The 17,412-nt window shown below is 38.9% G+C and overlaps 1 long non-coding RNA gene across 1 annotated transcript in view; it reads right to left on the bottom strand.

The window, feature by feature from the left end:
- Positions 1 to 3,719: 3,719 nt before the first annotated feature.
- LOC140650197 (uncharacterized) overlaps positions 3,720 to 17,412 on the bottom strand; it is a 60,166-nt gene continuing 46,473 nt past the window's right edge. The window contains exons 3-4 of the long non-coding RNA XR_012041876.1: positions 15,909 to 16,013; positions 3,720 to 3,765 (exon numbers count right to left, since the gene is read on the bottom strand). This is a non-coding gene — a long non-coding RNA (uncharacterized lncRNA). The remainder of the gene's footprint in view (positions 3,766 to 15,908; positions 16,014 to 17,412) is intronic.

The raw sequence follows: 17,412 nt of genomic DNA, 5'->3' as shown, positions 1-17,412 counted from the left end.
ACCCTGAAAGCATTCAAGTTCCAGAGATGGAGGGCTATACTTTGAGCGGTTAAAACACTCACCAAGGAAACAGAGTAGGGCACAAGGACACAGAGCCAGTTATAAGGATTCAGAGTAGGGTATTTGCTTGTTCTGTGACCTTGTGCTTCCCACCCTTTACTTGTCATTATCTCTTTTGGGATAATCATTGTCTTTCACTATCTGCTCACATCAGAGAGCACCAAGCACAATGGTGTTCCTCTTTCACATGTGGCCTCTTAACACCAATATAAGGAGTAAGAAGCTTCAAGTCTTCTTGTAGGTCCTGCATCCAAATCAGAAATATATCAGCAAAAGTTATAAGAAAAGCCTGGCCTGACATTGCTCACAATGTATGTTTCCTAGAGAAAGAAATAAAGATGTTACTTGAGCATCTTTCATCAATGCCAAATTCCCTCGCACTAAATTCATAACTTACAACGTATTGTTTCAAGACGTGTGAATAACAAGATGGAGATTTTCGATATACATGGAAGCCTAGTAATTATTTTTATCATCAGAAAATGTAATAATCACCCCTTTCAAAGATGAAGTGAAATGACTGACCATCCATTGAGAGCAGTGTAATTGATCCATGTAATGAAAGATGTAGTGGGGGGAAGACTTCAACAGGGATGAAAGAAGGAAGAGCCTAAGCAGCAAACATGAAACCAGCAAAGAAACACAAGGTCAGGACATTATGCAGATTACTCTGATGAGGCTTGTAATTCAACCCATAAATTTAAAAGATGGTGTGCACCAATTACTTTGATTTTATACTGCTTTTGAAATGAAACAGCTAAGAACTGATAAAGGTGTAAACTCCATCCACTGCTGGTCGCTGAAGAATTTAATCAATGTTTTACTGATATCCCCACCCCTACCTGAACTCAGTTTGACTTTTCACAGTAAAATCAATGGAACACTTCTAACCTCCAATACTGACTCTCTTCCCGGAGTGTTAAGAAGAATATTTGGAGATATAATTATGGTTGGGATTTTGCTTTTAAAAATATGGTTTCTTCTTTAGGGACTAGAAGGTTTTAATTTTGTTCTAGTGGCCAAAGACAAGGGCAGGAGAAAACCACATAACAGAATACTTTATCTGGAACCTGGGCTGTCTATGAGTGTTGTCCCATAATCTTGACTTACAATAATATTATAAAATCCATCAAAATCTTTGAAGTTCAATTAGACTCACCTCTGTCTTGCTATATGTGAAGAGCCTTTCTGGTTAATACTGTCCAATGGAAGACAGATATTCCTTCTCCTCACTTCTCTGCATTAAGGGGAGTGTTGGTCTGGGTTTTTTTTAATACTTTGACTAAATATTTTGGAGCTTTGTACAAGTGATCCCAAAACCAGAGATAAAAAGCTCCAGAGCCAGAAGAGTGGAATGCACTGATTCAAGGTAATTTGCTTTCAAATGTTTATTAACTCTGGACAACTGCAAATAACAGGAATTGAAAGCTCTTTTTCATCTTCCCACCTCCCTTTTCCTCATGGTATTGACTGGCTGCATCACTTTCCATGTACTGTCTCTTTTACTTGACTAAACTATTACCAAATCTTTTAATCTTTTGGATGTTTAAGCTATCCCAAAGTTATTACAACATGCAAATCCCAGACTGGTTTTCCTGTTACACTACAACTTGCATTTCAGATCAAACTGTCAGCTGATCTCATGAGTTAATAAAAGGGTATGAAATGAATAGATTATTTTCATTTATTATGAATTCTCGATTGAGACCTGACTGAGTTTGGGGTGACTGAAAACTGCTACCACTTTGAAAATTACCATGCTGTTTGCCATATGAAGGCAAAACCTACAAGATCAAAGTTTATAATGTCAGGCTGATTACTTTTCATCAAAAAGTCCTTCAGTTGGGATGTCCTCTGACCATGCAGACTGGGAGACTTGCACGAGTATCCTTGCTCTCTTCCTCCCCACGCAAATTATTTTCTTTTCCCAAAAGAAAGGTGTGAAGACAGAGGCCCTGAACCTAGGAGCTGGGAAGTATTCCTGCATCCCACAGTTTAGATGTAAGCTGCCTAAGCCAGTTTTATATGCAATAGCAACTCCAGCAGTGAGTCACCAGCTAGTTTTGAAACAAAACTCTGACCAAGATTATATGGTTCGGAATAAGAAATAAAGGTCAGTGTTACTCCTGTTCATCACATTTACATTAAAGTGTATAAGATACCTACACAGGGACAGTGAGGTCATCAATGAGATTCAAAGTCTAGCATGAAAGGCATAAATCCTCACCGCTTGACCTGAAGAAGCAAGTCTATTGGATGCACTAATAGCAGGCTTTTCTAATACGCTAGGCCAGCCTTTGGAAGCAAACAAAATCACATGCACTGAATCAGAGAAACAAACAAGCAAGCTCTGCTAAAGCATTTGCTACTAGGCACTGCAGACTCGCAGGTCTTGCTCTGAAGATTCAGATTTAATGCAGAATTAACCATGCCCACTCTAAGGGACAGAACTTGGATCTTCATGGTTCCTTCAACATTTAGGTCCTTTAGGAAATATTTGCTCTCCCTGGTCAGACAAGCACCCCACAGGAACTGTACATTCTGCCTTTCCCAAGGTGGAATATATGAGGTTTTCAGGACTTACATGAAGAAGAGCAGTAGGTGCTCTGGTCCTACAGCATCCCTCAGCACTTTTCTCATCCCAGGACTAAATTTGTTCTTAATCAGAGGTCACTTTTTTGGCAGAAGTAATGGATTGTGCCCACTGAACCCCTTTTCCAGAAAGCAGAGTTCCTGTGGAACATGTGGAGCCCATTTGCAGCAGTGCCAATGCAACCATGATAAAGAGGTAATTCTTGATCAACACAGATGGACCTCTGAAGATTTCTCTGCACAAAACTTCAGTGTCAGCCACTCCATCAATTAACCAGAAAGAGTTAACATAGTGTCTTCTCTGAAGAAGTGAGAGAATGCAAAACAGCTGTTACCTTTTTCTCAAGATGCACATCTGCTCAATGCAATGGTCTTGGAAGAACACATTTTAATCTCTTGGTGGGTCTTACAATCTTATTACAGAATGAGTTATAACACCCTGGGCTATAACTTCTATGTCCTCCACTGGCAGAAACCACTGCTTCAGCAATCAAACCCATGTTTTTATTCCCATTGCACATATTTTGTATGTGTGAAGTGAACACAAGGTAGAGATCAGACACTAATTCTGCATGTTAAGAGACTTGAATTCCATTCTCCACTCTGCCACTAATTTACCTCATGCAAGTTATGCTTGTTCCTTAGCCACTCTTGTCACTACTCCCATGAAAGTCAGCTTCTGTGTCACAAAGCTGACAGCAAGGCTGCCCAGCACCCTAAGCCCACACAGACAGACTGTGAATAACTGGAAAAATGACACTTCATTAAATGTTGGTCAGAGCTATTTAGCTCCCATCTTCTGTATCTATGACCAAGGACAGATTTAAACTGACATAAACAGTTCTTCTATTTTCTAGTATCATTTAACTTATGACACATTAACATGTGCTTTACATGCGTGGCCCTTCCTTAGCATAATAATTCCATCAGCTTAATGACACAGGCAAGGGGAAGATGTCCACATCCAACCCGCTGCTTAACAGTCACACATACCTGATATTTTAGGAAGTCAACTGATTTCACCTCCTTATTCTGGAAAAGATCTGTCTGTGTTTATTTAACACTGCCGTAAGTAATGTGTCGCTTTTGAGTCCAATTCCTATTTATGCAAGCCTGAAAAACAGAGACACACATAAAGAAAGATTAGAAGTTCATATGTTTAAGTTATCTGAAAATCTTATTACAACTGACAAAAAGCCAGGAAACTGACAACTAAGAGCTGACACTCCATGTATCATGTTCTGTCAGGTTTTATTTTGTATGTGCGCGTGTGTGTGTATGGGAGTGTAACTTTTCCTTTCTGGGCTTCTTTAATGTCAGTTTTAAAAGGGACTCGTATGCTGGAACAAATGAGAGACAAGAACATGAACACAAACAGACAGTGTCCTTATAAACAATAAAGGCAACACCAGCAGGCACCATCCGCTGTAATTATCTTGACATGGTGCTGTGCATCGGTCTCCCAGGGCTACTTAACACGACCTGTTTAACCACAGTGCCAAAGGCTTTCTCTTGCACTTCCCTGCTCTATTAGTACAATGCCATTCTGCCTCCACCCCATCCCACTTTGGATAACGTGGCTATTTCAAAACAGACTGGTCACAGACCACAGGAGACAACAGAATATTATTTGGCACATCATGAGACAGAGACAGCACAGAACAATCTTCATTATTTCCTGCGAAGATCCCCACCCAAAGGCCTCAGAATGCTTCACAAATACTCATCAATTAAACATCAGAGGAGCCTCTAATAATAAAGGGATTATTTTGTACAGGTCTACAGCGCTGCCGTACCAGTATAATTCCTCCCCCAAAGCGAGGCTACACTCCACAGGGAAGGTGGAGCTCCCACCAGCAGGGTGAGAGCTGTGAGAGCAGGGGACAAGCCCAGCATTGCCTCCTCTGGCAAGAGGACTCCCTTTCTAAGGAGTGTGAATGACTTACAATCTTACAACTTCAAGAGCAAAGTCCCAGTGGCCAAGGGCTTACACACACCATTAATGGTAAAATAGCCAGTGAACAATTAATAAATTACTGTTTAAGAATACCCTTACTGCCGAGGGTGATACAGCCTCCTAGCAATGACCCTCTTCTTTATGTCTTGTTAGGCACTTAACGTCAGGCTGCCTGGATATCTATGGATAGGAAGATTTAACTAAAGCATAGATTTAAGAGTGAATAAAGCCGAAGAGGATTGACAGGCTTGAAGTGATTAAATGTCTCCGCTTATTCTTTCTTATTCTTTTTCCAGTCTGCTGATCTTGTTTTGATATTCCCAGGTTTAGAATTGAGAACAAGGTGGGACTTAACTGTTTCACAAGTGCTGTACAGCAAACAGCAGGCAAGGATTGATCTGCAAATTCAGCTTACCCTATCCTTCTCCCTTTTCCTCCAAACACATTGGTTCTTAATGCCATTGTGTTTCATTACAAAGTAATTTAATTTGTTTTCTGTGGCCACCTCTAGGATTCTTTCAGCCTTGCTTCTTCTTCACTTATCTGTCTTCACTTGAATAGCATGGATTTGAGAGGTTATTCTCCAGATAATTTAGTTTGCATGCTATTTTCTGCCCATGTTTTAACCTGTAGATCCTTTTTTATTATATCTGAGCCCTGACTGGCATTTCTAATATCTTCCAATACACTTTCACAAATTAATTAAGATGTGAGGGATTTCTTTTCACTTTTTCTAGGCAGCACAGAAGTAGCCCTGGAATTAGATATGTTGAATGGCACACAGGAGTATGACCTCAGGAAGCTAAAGGTGCAGTAACAAAGATCCTGTTTTCAGATAATACTCCTTCTACATCTGTAAATATCTGCACCTTCTTTCATTTTTCCAAAGAGCAATGTCCACTATACAAAGGACACTGTGACACTTTAAATGTGCTTAGGTTCATTCATGTCAGCATTCTTTATAAAGTGTTTAAAATCTTTCCATCCTCCTCACAGCTTTCCTGAAGTCTGGCCCAAGGTACCTAGAAATGATCGCTTTTTTGGATCCTGACTCCCAGAGGCTATTTAAAGGCATGGCAATTATTACCTTACAATCCATCTGATAGATCTACCCATTGTGCTACGGGAAGCAAGAAAAGTGCCTGAAGTCCTGCCAGAGGACCTAATAACTCTAGCTCTGGCTTTCATGATGTTATAGTAGAACTAGCAACATCCAGAGTAAGGTATGCAAGTAATCTGTATGCAGGGGGTATAGTCAGTTTAGCAGCTACTTGATGAATATGAAGCTTGGGTGTGAAGGAGGCATAAATGACTGCCATATATAAACATCTTCAAACCAAAATACAAAACTAGATTTTCAACATGGGTTTCCCCTGTTATCCAAAAAAAAAGAAAAACTTGCAAAAAAGAACAATGCAAAAGAGACTGGCAGAACAAAATCTACTCTTGACTAGAAAGAAAGTGACAAAAATATCCTTAGGTGTACTTTCAGGATTGCAGAAGGTCATAAAAAAGAAATAAAATTAATAGAACTTTCTAATACTTCAAAGACTGAAGTAGCTGAGTGATTTCAGTAATGTATTTTCAACTCATTTTTCCCCTTTCTTGGTTTGTGCATTATCCTTGAGGAAATCACTATTTTCTTGAATATGTTGTTCATTTAAAATCACCGCTCCATTATATTCCTTGCATATATCCCACACTATGTTTTTGTTCTTGCACTGGATGAATACCAGTCTTGGAATCATATTTTATCTCCCCAAAAAGTTCATTAATATTTATTTAATTAATAGGGTCTTCAGAAATATTCCTCCTTCTCAGCTACCTATTTCTTAAGAGGAAAGCAAATCCAAATGGACTATCTGATTAAATTCACTTAAAATATTAATTTATTTTCCTGGAATTCACACTTTTTTCAGAGTTTTCAAAAATATTTTATTGCACTAAAAGGAGTAAGCAGTGTATTTTTTAATATTTCATGGATGAAACATTGATGTTAAACAATTTCACTGAAATTGGTATTATTCAGTGATATTGAATGTTTGTTAGTCTAGCATACAGTGTATAGTGTAGTACACACTATACTTGAAGATAGTTTCAAGTGATAGCTATACAATTTTGTGAAGAACCCTGAAATCATTTCATGTAGGTTACAAAAGCAGTCAGGGTAAACTATTGTTTCCTTATGTTCTTTCTTTAATCCAGGAACAGAAATGTGATTGCAACAGAGTGTCTTATTTCTTTCAGTTCAATACTTTTAGCATCTTCCTTGCTAACTACCTCTTGCTATTTCATCATGATTGGTGGCATTTGTTCACTGTGTAAAGCTGGTCTGAGTGGTACTTCGGATCAAGTGGCATCTCTATGCTGTGATAGAGCTGTGGCTGAGAATTCTCATTTGTGAAAATCTTTCAGATTTCTGAGTGTGTCCTTGCTCATACCTGAAATGAAAATGAAACCTTTGATAAGTCATTGGTTGTTGTTTGTTTGCTTTTTAAAAACAGGGAAGTCGTATCAAAGTTTCTAGTTCCAAACAGAAAGCTTCAGGTCTGATTTGAGAAGAGTTGTCAGTATGTCCAGAGATGGGTCACCTAGTAGCTAACACGCCCTGCTGAGGATGTGAGGTCAATTCCAGACCTTATTCTTCTGAATCAAAGCAGCATTAAATCTAGTTAACATTTGATTCTGGGTCCCTTGTATCTCATAAATATTATAAACTGCCAGATGCAGAGCAGGCAATTCAGTTTTTAATAAGAATGATTTTACTCAAGTTTATTCAGGAAAAAGCAAAATATGAGGCCAACCAGACACTGCACTCAAGCAGAGCACCTAGGAACTATGGTATTGCACGGCATCCATTCCCTGAGTAAAGAAAGATATACAAGATGCTGGAGAAGTCACACATTTGGGAGCTCTGTAAAACACAGCCAAAATCTACTTGTCGTTTCCAGAGTGATGGATCTGGATCAGACAGGATGAGAATTCACTATTTTCAGAGCTCTTGTGTGAAGATATGAACATCTCTCCTTTTCTTGCTCGCTCTCTTATCTCCTAAAAAAGGGCAAAACTTCTTTGATGTTTGGCTTCAAAATGGAAATGAAACTTCAGAAATAGCTAAGAAAGGGAAGAGAACTTGGATTGTAGGTCACTCTATGGATCTTCTTTTAGTGAAAACAAAAACGGAAGGCTCAAAAAGGAACATGTTTACCCTTTTGGCACTAGTGTGATGTGTGTTTTGGGGCTAGCAAAGAACACTGTCTTCTTCCAGAGATCAGTTTTGAGTCCTGGCATAAATCATCTGATCTAGCTAAGGCTGAGTTAATGATTGGGGTTTTTTTATCTTAAGTGTCTTAAGTGTCTTAAGAACAGCAATGTGAATGTGTTGATCTTCATTTGGAAAGCAAAATTCCACTTTCTCCCTGATTGCTTTAATACTTCTCCCTCTGCTGGCCCTCTCTCAGCTTTCAGCAGTATCTTCTCTTTTTATTCTGTGCTCACCAGCCATTGAAGAGCTGCTATCTGGGGAGAACTGTTAAAAACATGAACTTCTTTGCACAGCTGTGTGGTCAGAGGTGCAAGATGGTTCATAAATCCCCAAAGCAGACACACACAGGCTATTGCTTTAGTACAAAGTCCTGTAAAAAAATAGCATGTGGCAGAACAGCCACAGGGAAGCACAAATAGTATCCAGAGGATCTACAGTGTAACAAGTTTAAGTAAAAAAAAAAAAAAAGTCATGTCAATTCAAGCAAGATGCCTAAACCTCTCTTACAAAGTAACAAGTTGGGCTTTTGAGTCTCCTGGGGTTTCATGATGATTTGACTGGTAATAGTCAGAAATGTTTCAAAAAAAGTCATTTTTCTGTCAGAAAAATGCCAGTCCATTGAAAGTGAAATGTTTTGCAGAAATATGCCACTTTGAACAAATCTGCTAACAAAACTCACCAGTTCTCTGCCTATTCTCTTCTTTGCTCATCCACCCAGCTTCTCAGTTGCTCCCTGGACTGCCACAGAGCTTCAGATCCCCAGGGGTTTTAAACTTCCAGGATAGCTGCCTCCCAGAATTGCTGCCCACCTTTTATGCTCAGGAAACTTGTTTTCATCAGCAGTGAGAAGAATTTATTGGACAAGGTTTCCAATCTTGCTGCCACAGTGCTCAGAGCCCGACTCTGGGATGGGCTCCGGGTCACCCTGCAAGCCACCTTCCAGAATGAAGTGCAAGGAACCCAGTGTTTCCATTACAGTCTGGCTACTGGCCTAGGGCTAGTCACCTCACGTGGCCCTGGCTATGTGACCACTGCAGCTTGGGGAGCCAATTACCTTGAAAGTACAGCAGTCATCTGTCCTTGTAATTTTATGTTGAAGCACCACGAAAATGGCCAGAAACAGCCCCACTTTGAGTCAGTAGGTTTCAAGACTTTGGAGAAGCAGATTTTATTTTAGGAATATCTATTTGCAGCATTTCTGAAACAAAATACTCTGGAATTTTATTTTAACAAACTTCTTTACATTTTGGTCTCTCTTTCTGAAGATGAAAAGGTTTCGGGTAACACGAAATTTATGAAGAAGCGGAACGTAGTTTTCTGACCTACTATAGTCTTTTCTAAAGGAATAGCTCAATAGGTTGTAGAAATAATGAGTTACTTTACTGCTTTATTGCTACCTCCCAGCCCCCTGCCAGTTGCTAAGGAAATGAAAACTCATATCAGCCTTAAAGAGAATGAATGAATGCAAATAAATACTCCTACAGGAGACCTGGTTCTTTTCCCCTTACATTAGTGAGACTGTCCTAGGCCAGTCCTCAGCCAGTGACCACGCAAGATGAAGATGTGACTTGCATCCACTCCCAGAGAAATACAGTGGTGGTAACAGGCAGGAATTTCAAGAAGGGAAAAGTGGTAGCTTTTAGTCATGAAACCTATTCTCCACTTGAACAAGCCTTGTGCAGTAAAAGTTGGAAGTGGACAGGAAACATGATCTTCAACCCTGTCACAGATCACTCACCCTTCTTAAAACAGTATGCATGCTTCACAGTAGCCCCTGCATCATACATATTGCAAAGTTTGTGTTTCCAATGGGAAAGCAAGACAAAGAGCAGAAAAGTGTTCGCAGGAAGTTACTTAGAATGATTTTGAAAGTGTCTGGACTAGACCAAACACCTGGAGAGTTTCTGGTTTCATTTCTGACTATACTGCATTATTTTACTTTACTTTTATAAATGCTAACCCTTGAGGAAAAGGGATACTGATTCTACAGCAGTGCATATATATAACAGCTGAATCCTTTTTCTTCCCCTACCAATAATCAGTTCCCAAAGTCTCTGAATCATTCACTATGAATTTCAAATTTAGGTTTCAGGGTATGGAACAGAGTGTGAGCCATTTATAAGTCCTAAGGGAAAACAGTGCAGGTATTGATTATCTATTACAGTTCTGCAACATTCTGCTTGATTCAAATCAAGGTCAGAGAAATGGGTTTGGCTGAAATAAGATTTCTCACTTTTCCCTTTTATCTTCTTCCTAGCTAGCAAAGCTTTGCTCCCCAAATTACTTTGCATTAGCTGCTTCCCTCACAGTCTTTCATTGTGCTCAACTTCAGCACAGCCTTGATATTTTCAGGTTTAATTTGCAAAAATACAGAGGGAAATTCTGCCAGGAAGAACTGCATTGGGCTAAAGATGAGTAGAAACCCAGATGAAAAGAATCTGTCAAAAACGCTTACAATGCCAATAACTTTTTTGTCAACATTGTGAATTGCTGTATCCAGAAAAGGATTACTTCTTTCCAGAAATATGATTTTTTTTGAGCTTCTGACATTTGGAGTAGCTATATTTAAGTACACCATCCACACGGTATTCGAATAGAGGTTCTTTCTATCCCTGGAACCTCTTCAGACCTAGAGTGTAGCTCTGAATGCCACAGCTTGAACCTCCCTCCACTCACCAGAAAAACCGACATCATTCTCACCATCATTATACAACATTTTGTAACTGATAGGCAACAGCTCTGTTTAGTTTCAAAGCACATTATTATTACTTGAAACTTGGAGCCTTCCTGTGCTGGTTTTGGCTGAGATAGAGTTAATTTTCTTTATAGTAGCTAGTATGGGGCTATGTTTTGGATTTGTGCTGAAAACAGTGTTGATAATACAGAGATGTTTTAATTGTTGCAAAGTGGTGTTTACACTGGTCAAGGACTTTTCAGCTTCCCATGCTCTGCCAGGTGCAGGAGAAGCTGGGAGGGGGCACAGCCAGGATAACTGACCCCAACTGGCCAAAGGGCTATTCCATACCATGTGACGTCATGCTCAGTATATAAAGCTGGGGAAGAGGAAGGAAGGGGGGACATTCGGAGTGATGGCGTTTGTCTTCCCAAGTAACCGTTACATATGACGGAGCCCTGCTTTCCTGGAGATGGCTGAACACCTGCCTGCCCATGGGAAGTAGTGAATGAATTCCTTGCTTTGCTTTGCTTGTGTGTGTGGATTTTGCTTTACTTATTAAACTGTCTTTATCTCAACCCACGAGTTTTCTCACTTTTACTCTTCCGATTCTCTTTCCCATCCCACCAGGGGGGAGTGAGCAAGCGGCTGTGTGGTGCTTAGTTGCCATCTGGGTTTAAACGATGACACTTCCCGGGTTTAAACCATGACACTTCCCAATTTTGTCACTTGTGAGAGATGCCAAAGGATATTACAACAGTTATTCATTGATAACTATCATTGAAATGTCCAATAACAACCAAGCCCATTATGGCAATATGTGGGAACACAGTCTCTGCCTAGGGGTACAGTCCATATAAGAAAGACAAACTGAACCAGAAACTTCAGTTGTGAATTCCCCACATAAAAACATCTGTGAAATAAAGCAAGCAGCTCCTTCCCACAAACACCTTACAAATATTTCACCAGCATTTTTGAGGGATTTTTAAGTAAAGTTTATATTGCCACAGAGAAGTAAACATGCTGATGGTGATAAACATATTATACATATGGTCTTAAAGCTAGCAGTTTCATTATTTATTAATTTCTCATATGGTCATACAGCAGAACGCCATATAATTTCTTCTTCTACCTTGTCACTAAAGGTGAAGGTGCCCTAATGGAATTGACTTGTTCAGTCAGGTGGCAAAATGTTAATTAGTTTTCATAACAGATTAATCCATTGAATTCTAAGTGAGTGAATTTATTCCAGGGTGTTGAAAAAACTCACCGTGATATGCTTTGAATTAGCAAGCCGTCTTTGGAAAACTCCACAAAGTAATAATATGATTTCCTGGGCATACTGTTCCACATGTCTCCCAGTAGTTAAAAGGTTAAAACACAAGGAAGTATCACAGGGAGAAAAGGATGAGATTTTACTGTTTTGGTGCAATCTGAGCAGAATCCACATTTGTACAGCTGATTATCATCAAAATCTAATCCAACAGTTTTCCTGAACTCCTAGACTCTGTCATGGTGGTGTTTCTGCTGACCACAGCTTAAAAGAAATTTAAAACAATCTGACTTAGAGAAAGGGGGTGGGGGTCGGGGGGGCGTGTGGTGAGAGAAAAATTGATAGTAATTAATAAAACTCAGATATTATCAATTACAGAAAATTGATAGGGGGAAGAAAAGGATATCAAGGGAATAATCTGTAACCTGAGAAATTTAGCAGATAAGAAAGAGCTTTTAACAACAAAAAGAACATGAATGTGGTCCTGGCTTATTCCTACCCAGAAAAAATAAAACCATTGACAAAAAGGTGCAAGGGACATAAGTATTCAGTAAATATTTCTGTTCTCTGCTTGGAAAAAACAGATAATGCATTCTCAGCACCTGATGGTCTTTCAATACCTTCCTTTATTCCAGCAATGCAAGAGGATTTAAAGAGAGCTACTAGTACTAAATATGTTTAAATCAGTAGACCTATATAGTTAGTATGCACAGGTTTTGAAAACTAGTAAGTTCTCTTTGACATAAATGTTGATTTTCAATGAATCTTGGAAAACCAACAGATTTCCAGAGGATACTTAAACAAAATGACCTGAGTCATTGTCAATCTGACATTGATCACAAACACAGCCTGATAGAAGACTGATACAGGCCTAGATTAAAACAGAATTAAAGGAGGGAAATATAATTAACTCCAAGAAACGTGGGTTTACAAAAAGCAGATCTTGTCAAGATAACATCAGAACTTACTTTGAAAAAAATTAAAAGCTCATAAATACAGTAGATAAGATGCATTTCAATTTGATTTCAAAAGGTATGGTATGACATGGACGTTTTAAAATCAAATTATGCTATATAAAATCAAGAAGGCATATATTACAGAAATTAAGAATTGGCCAATTGGCAAGCTTCAAAAGGTACTTGTGAATTACATTTCTGTAAAAGACCAGGAATTGGTGCCATCCAGTTAGGACTCATTCTTTTTCTTAAGATATCTGCCTGATGTCATTGCAAGCTCTGAAAGTCTTATGATTATGGAGATGGGAGTAAACTGAGGGAAGAATGATTTTATACGTACCCTATTTCTTATAAGTTTTCCTGAAACATTTTTTGCTGGCCACTGTTGGAGATGAGGCATACACTAATGTAGTAATTTTTTTTTTTACCTGGTGGCTCAGAAGTAAACACAAAATTATGAATCTTCAGGTTTTCAGATAACACAGATGTTAGCAAAGTGAAATAAAAGTGACTAAAATGGCTAATTAGACCATTGTACATATAAACAGGTCAGGCAGCAGTAGAGCAGTTGCATTGCCTCTATCTATGCTAAGCAGCCTTATAGCACTGTCTGCAAGACCATGTTCAGCTCTGGGGTCTGTAAGGACATAGGATATGGAAGAATTGGAGAAAGCTCAGAGAGTAACCCTGAGAATGGTTACAGAAAAGGAAATATGCCCTTCTAAAAGAGATTCCAAGAGTTCATCAAAAAGAAGGTTTACTGCATAGCAGTCTGTAAGTATCTTCTTACATCAGAAAAAGGGACTACAGGGAAAGAGGGACTATATAATTCAAAAGTGTATTTTAAACAGTAGGTTATCTAAATACAGGTTAAGTTCTATTGGGGCTGCTGTAGAGACTCCACCTCTGGCATTTTTTGAATTAATATCATATAAATTATGCTTGTTTTCTTAAACTTTGTGTCATTATTCCCCAAGACATTATAGAAAACTGAGAGAGAATTTTAAGAAAGAAATGTTAGAAACAGCTTATGAAGTATTTAAGCTTAAGAAATTCTACCTACTTCCATAGGAGGATGCATGAAGACTGATGATCAAAAAGGGAGTTAAACTTCCAAAATATTTGGGAAATAAAAAATTAACTCCAGAAATCCTCAAGGCCTATTACAGGCAGAAGACCAGGTGAGATAATCATAATGTTCTTTCAGTTCTTGTAATTTATTTATCTATTAATTAGACCTATGTAAGTGGGGATTTGACTGCTCCAAGGCACCAAGCTGGAAGCTTAATTTACCTGGTCTTCATGGACTTATTGTACCAGATGTATACAAAATTGAACTTAGAGATTTAAATATATGTTAGTGACCCAGACAGTCAGGTCGACAAAGGGCAGGGAAGTAATAAGACAGCCAGGATACAGACATTTTTGCAGGTATGCGTCAGGATTTATGCCAACTGAGGATCTGCCATTCAGTTTCAAGCCTGCATGGGCCAATCCCTTCTGCTGTCATAAATATGGTAGAGGTTGTAACATAATTAAGAATAGCTTCTGCAAGTTTAAAGTGCTCTCTAATGTTTATCTAAGTCTTTTGGACTGCATTCTAGCCCCTGTGTGGCTGCAGAAACTCGTGATGTTCTTTGATATGGTTATGTTCATTATAACATAATTCATTATAACATCATCAGTTTAGCAGTAATGGCTCAAATATGTATGGTGGCACTGGGAATACGTATTTAGTCTAACTGTTCAGTAAGAAGAAAAGAAACAAACAATGGATAAGGGTTTTTTTCTGGAGGACGAAGAACACAGAGAGCAAGTATTAATTTTAATAATTCAACATTTGTTTTACTATTTCTTAAATAACTACTTAGCATTTATATTACTAAATATTACCATCTAATCTGCAAGGGCTACTCAGTTCTCTGTTCTTCATGCAATAGCAAGCAATGGCTCCCACTGCTCCTTTAAACTAAGGTTATTTTAGTAAAACAATCAAGGGAGAGAAAATGCTCAGCCTCCCGTTATCTTGGCCATCTGTGTGTTTTTCTCATGGCATCTCTCCAAATGCTTTAAAAAATTGACAGGTAAAGTGTTAATGGCTAATGAAAATACACAATAGACCCTGCTCCCCTCTATCTTCTCCTTGACCTTCTCTTTTTCTCCTTCTCTAAAAAATGAAATATAGAATAATTTACCTGATGAAATGCCATGTGACCATTCACATTGCTAAATCTGCTCAAGACTGAAAGCAACCAAAAATAAAATCCTAATGTCTGCTTTTCCTACCAAAAAAAAAGTTTGACTTGCTTCCAGATTGACACAAACCTACAGGTAATCCCTCCCATTCCATGGTGGTAAGGTTAGCAAGGATGACCAAGTGGAGAGTGCCTGGAGGGCAGGAGCCTGGCTGGGCTTGTAAGGATTCTTGCATTGGAGCAGGAATCCAAACTACAAGGAAGATGGCTTTCAATATTCCCATTTCTGGAAAAAGGGGAGTAAAGGAGACTTTAGACTTGCCCCTTTTTAGCTTTTCCCATTAGGCCTCACCTCCACCCTGGGGTCTTTACACAACCTGGAAAAATAGGATGGGCCCCCACTCCTCTCCAGCAGATCCCTACAGATTTCAATTTGTCCTTAGGGTGCAGAGGCAAGCTGCAAGCCACTTCTTTTTTCCTCTGGAAGCAGAGCAACTGGTTGTATCATTCCTGGCTCAGATCCATCTGTTTAATAGTAAAGTAAGGCAATATCTCCTCCAGGTGCAGCGCCTCATACTGAACACAGACCTAACATCAAACATTCGCTTGTACATACTGCTGCTGTAAAGGCACATGGCACTTCATAGGTAGAGAAAAGCCCTCTGAAAGGATCTGGCCAGATGCAAGACAAACTGCAGTGCAAGTCACTTCCTATACTGGAGGGGCTTTTAACACTCACTAGGCATCAGTATCTGCACTAATAAAATTATAATAGAGGAATACTGATGCAGAGTGATCCACCCTGGATGTGAACAGCCCTGGCTATGCCTGCTGGAGATGTGTGCTAAACCTCTGGCTAGCATGCTATCCACTTCCAAAGAGACGGTTTCAAATGACACTTTTTTTCCCCATGTCTTCCTCAGTATGTTTATTCACCTCCTTTTGAAGTCTACAGAGAGTTTTGCCCCCAGCTGATGGAGGTCAGGTTAAGGGCTTTGCCTGGATGATCCTTGGGAGCAAGAACCTCATCTTCCTGTCTACCTGTAAAAGATCATGCACATGGGTTACCCACAGAAGTGATAGATCAGAATTCAGCTAAATTGGTTTTCACTAGTATCATAGATTCTGATGTTTTCCAAATGTAAGGCTTTGCACTTGTAGGCTTATTTTTAGAAACAAAGAACAGTAAACACAGTATGTTCAGTATGTTTTTAGTATGGGTGTCCTTTTATAAATACTTGATCATCGCAAGCTTCTCACTGAGCTCTTACTTCTTCTTTACCTCATTTTATCCAAGTGAGGCTTCCCTCCAGCACTGCCCCTCACACAAAAATGAATCTGCCATTGCACTTGAGAAAAATCATGGTTAGTTTTGCTCTGGTCATTCTTTAATGATTTATCATTCTATAGACAATCCTTGTTCTGCAACTATCATACAATCAGATGAAAATAAAAAAAGGAAATCCTCCAATCATATAGGACAGATCAAGAAGGATTTAACCACATCTGAAATGACCAGTTTGTTGAAGGTAAACAGCATGCTGGAATGTGTAGCATTTAGCATGTTTCTCATTTTTAGTCTTATTTTTTATATTTTGATATCACTAACATATCTTAATTTGTTATTAAAAATCTATTTGGCAAATAGGAATATGAAACCTTGCTTTGAGGTTAAAAATATAAAATGCTTCCTGACCAGATTTACATTTTTCAAGCTTTCCAAATTGAAATAGAGAAGCACGCAGTCCAGATTCTCCTCAGATAATCCTATGACTCTTCTTCCCTCTTGCATGTGGATTTATTATCATGTGGCATTGACTTTTATGGGATGGTAATGTTATTGCTTTGATTTAGATTCTTTCCAAATACCACAGTCTATTAAAAGCATCAGTTCATCAAAGTCCACAGTATTAATTTACCAGGAATATCCCCACAGGATTTTTAAAAATAATTTTGTATTATGAAATCATGCTTCAAACTGAACTAACAGAAATCTAATTATAAATGGGAGCACAGTGCTAATTAAACCACCTACTCCAGCATTAAGGCCCACTTGGGGGTATTCACATTGGTAAATTGCCAATTCAAGCTAAATTGCAGGATGTAATATCCAAGTATTGGCTAGCCCTACCTTTCTGCTCCTCTCTCTCCTTTGGCCTGATCCATAATAATAAAGTGTGGAAGGCAAGAAATCCAATGATTTTTCAACCTGTGAAATATTTTTCTGTGAATAACAATAGCTACTGTAGTAGCAAGGGTCAACCTAAAACTTGAGTTCCCAGGCCTGACTCTTCACACGGTTAAAAGTAACCTGACATGCTCTCTAACATGCCTGGCCTGTCCCAGATGCTGCCCCAAACCATCTCATTTGCCCAAGCCATGCCAAAGGACTGAGGAAGGCAGCTGTGTGCTAATCCATGCTCAGAGCTTTGCCATTTCC

This window comes from Ciconia boyciana, chromosome 3, assembly GCF_034638445.1.
Source record: "Ciconia boyciana chromosome 3, ASM3463844v1, whole genome shotgun sequence".
Classification (NCBI taxonomy): Eukaryota; Metazoa; Chordata; class Aves; order Ciconiiformes; family Ciconiidae; genus Ciconia; species Ciconia boyciana.
The sequence above is the reverse complement of the archived record's forward strand: the minus strand, read 5'-3'. Positions and strand labels throughout refer to the sequence as shown.